Source organism: Grammomys surdaster, unplaced genomic scaffold (assembly GCF_004785775.1).
Source record: "Grammomys surdaster isolate TR1022 unplaced genomic scaffold, NIH_TR_1.0 270, whole genome shotgun sequence".
Lineage (NCBI taxonomy): Eukaryota > Metazoa > Chordata > Mammalia > Rodentia > Muridae > Grammomys > Grammomys surdaster.
Window position 1 is genome coordinate 3299394 of NW_021604711.1, and position 3332 is coordinate 3302725.

General features: G+C 48.9%; 1 pseudogene; it reads right to left on the reverse strand.

Annotated features, from left to right (window-relative positions):
- Positions 1 to 2255: 2255 nt before the first annotated feature.
- Positions 2256 to 2815, reverse strand: LOC114628600 (annotated as a pseudogene).
- Between the last annotated feature and the right edge of the window lie 517 nt (positions 2816 to 3332).

Consider the following 3332-nt stretch of genomic DNA (forward strand, 5'->3'; position numbering starts at 1 on the left):
GACTTCACATTCCATCCTTCAAACAGAAGGGTAGACTTCACATTCCACAGGTTCCACAGCTGTCCAAGCAGTGCTAGCAGCTGGGGACCACAGTGAGGTCAAATGTGAGCCCATGGAGGACAGTTCACATCCAAAGCACAATGCTTGAAGCACATACATAGGCTGTGCAGGTCCTGGCATGGCGGATAGACCCTGCCTGTCCTGCTCGGATGAGTTGCCTGACCTGGCTGTATCAGCTTTGTCCCTGTGGCTGTCTTGTCTCTGGCTGCCTGTCTGTGTAGGAGTGATACTGCAGTTGTGTAGGATGTTGGGGTTCCAGCGGTGCGCTGGAAGCCTGAGGCTGATGGGCTCCTGCTGACCCCACCTGGCAGCTTTTTAAATTGACAGAGGCCCTCTGAGGACTCCAGGCAGCTTCCTTTTGGGATGGAGTCATGTGACTGGCTTTTGCCCTTTCAAACCTGATGGGGAAGTGCCCACACAGAGGTTGGTGCTTCTGGGCCTGTTTTGCATATGTTCTAGCCTTCAGAAGGAAGCCAGAAAGGTTCTAAGGCAGGCCCATTGGGTAAGGAAAGGGCGAGTCCCCAAAGAGGCGGGACTCTGCTTTGGGCCGAGGCCCCGCCTTGGGAGTCAGCTGGGAGTCAGCCTAGTCAGCCGTTGCCTGCCATTGGGCTCTTAGTGTTAGGGGCTTGAACAGATCCACAGTTGCCATGATGTGTCTCTGCAGATTAAGAAAAGCAGCACCACACACTGAAATAGCCAATAAGTAGACCCAGCTGGCACTGGGCTGATCTACAGGGACCTCAGCCATTCTTAGTGATGCAGGCATGCAGGGATCTGCATAGACCCCAGGGTAGACACTTGAAAACCCGTAACTGCTTTTCAGTGTGTTTTATAAAAAGTACAAAACTGTGAAAAATAAACCAACGAAGGGGGAAAAAGGTGTAGCTGTTATGCTGGAGTTTTTTGTTTTTGAAACTACCTCTAAACCAGTTTTTAGGGAATGCATTTCTAGGATACAGGGTCTCAAAACCTTTGACACCACGAGCTGACTGTTCTGCTCTCTCCTGAGATAGGTCAGGAGTGGCCTTGGGAAAGGCCCCTAGAACCTGTGGGGCTAGAAGGCAGGAAGGAGCAGGGGTAAATTTACCTCTGCAATGGTCGCACACTGTGTTGGGGACAGGTGATTTAAATGATTTTGGTGGGCTCAAGCTGTAGGGGTGATTCCCAATCACTGGGCACCTGTCTCTCCAGGAAAAGGTTGAGGTCGGCTTGTCAAAGAGGTGGGGGCAGGCTCTGAGCTAAAGGCAGCAACACTAGGAGCTGACTAGCCTGGGGAGAGCAGGCTCTTCCCCTTCAGGGAAGTTTTATATGCCGGAACCTCACAGTATGCTGGAAACATTCCACACACGCTCAATAGAATTCTATAGAAAGGGGACAGCAGAAAGACAAGTCTACAAGTTTTAAGATAGAGTAACCAGGCACACCATATAATATAAATATGTAGAGTATATTAGAGGGTTTTCATTTGAGTAAGCGGGAGAGGGTAGTGATTAGCAGAGGCTAAGGCAGGAGGTGGGGTAGAGAGATGGGTTAACAGGTACAAGGTCAGCTGGGGCAAACACATTCTCTTCTAGTACATGGAAGGGTGAGCAGACAATGACACTGGTCACGTCATTCAAAATAGCTGGAAGAGCATGCGGTTCTCATCACAAAGGAATGACAACTGTGTGATGGCGTAACCCAGCCACCTTGAGTTGATCATCGCACAGCTTATACACACTCCGGCCATCTCACTGGGCTCTGAACGACATGGTGACTGGCTGCCGGGTTAAAAGTGAGGTGTGAGAAGGCAAAGAACTGGCTTGGCTTCATAGTCTCACTTCTTTCCCCTACTCAGTCTGGCTTGGACTTTGATTCCTTGATGGTGGGGGTGGCTACAGGGGTAAGATACAGAGAGCAACTTTTACAATGTTAAAAGTTTTCTCTGTGGAAATAAAGAACACCCCCAGGATTCCAATGTTAATTAAAAATTTCAAGATTAACTAGAGATTTCCAGAAGAGGGTGGTGCAAGTTAATTTATCAGTTTTAAATAGCTACAAAAGTGCCAGGCTCTGACACAGTTTGACTTCTAAAAGAACACTCAGACCCAAGCCCTGGTTGCTCCAGGGCCCCACCACTCAGAGTCTAGAGGCTGGCAGAGAGGGAAATGCAGCCTGGCACCTTCTGCCATTCGACACCTTGGAAGTCTTTCTGGCTAGCAGCAGGGTGGAGGATTTGGACGGAGCCCCTGCTTCAGCTGGTGAGCAGTGCAGCTGCAGGGTGGATTCAAAGTGCAAAGGGAAGGTATCACAGAGCTCTCGGCCCTAGCTGCTGCCTCCATGGCTCCATGGAGGTTCTCCAGGCGGTGCTGCTGCTGCCTCCGAGCCTTGTCTTTCTTGTGCTCTTCATACTGTCGTCATCGTAACAGAGGGCAGGAATTTGTCTTACTTAGCTGATGCAGTTGGAATGGAAGAGATGATGGCAGGGCATCTCAATGACAGTCACCTCCTCCTCAAATTCCAAAAGACACACGGGGCACTTGAGATCAGCCTCGGAGCTACCGATGACTGTTCTTGGGAGGCTCTCCACCACAGCCTTGGCAGCTGGTGGGGGAAGGTGGTGTTTCCAATCTACCAATCCCAGGTCCTCAAAGTCCATTCTATTAAAGAGTGATCTGTTGCCAAGGGGGAGGGGTCCACTCTTCTCGAAAGTTCCAGCAACATAGTGTTGCGGGCCTCACGCTCAGCAGTTGTGCTCTTTAAAATAAGACGCCATAGCTGCTGGGGTATTTTTTTTTAAAGATTTATTTTTATTTCATGTGTGTAGGTGTTTTGGATGCATGTTTGTCTGTGTACTACATCATGTATTGCCCATGAAGACCAGAAGAGGGCGTCAGAGTCCCTGGAACAGGAGCTACAGTTGAGTGTGAGCTGCCTTGTGGGTGGTGGGAATTGAACCTGGGTCCTTTGCAAGAGTAGTATGTGCTCTTAGCTGGTGAGCCATCTCTCCAGCTCCTCAGCTCTGTTTACTCAGCTTGAGTTTTGTTTATGATATTCAGTTAGTGTCTCATGACTTTTAAAATAAATGATCACAAGCACTGGAGAGGTGGCTCAGTGGTTAAGAGCACTGACTGCTCTTCCAGAGGTTCTGAGTTCAACTCCCAGCAACCACAGGGTGGCTCACAACCTTCTGTAATGGGATCTGATACCCTTTTATGGTGTGTCTGAAGATATCTACAGTGTACTCATATAAATAATAAAAAAATCTTAAAAAAATCACAAATTAGATGAAG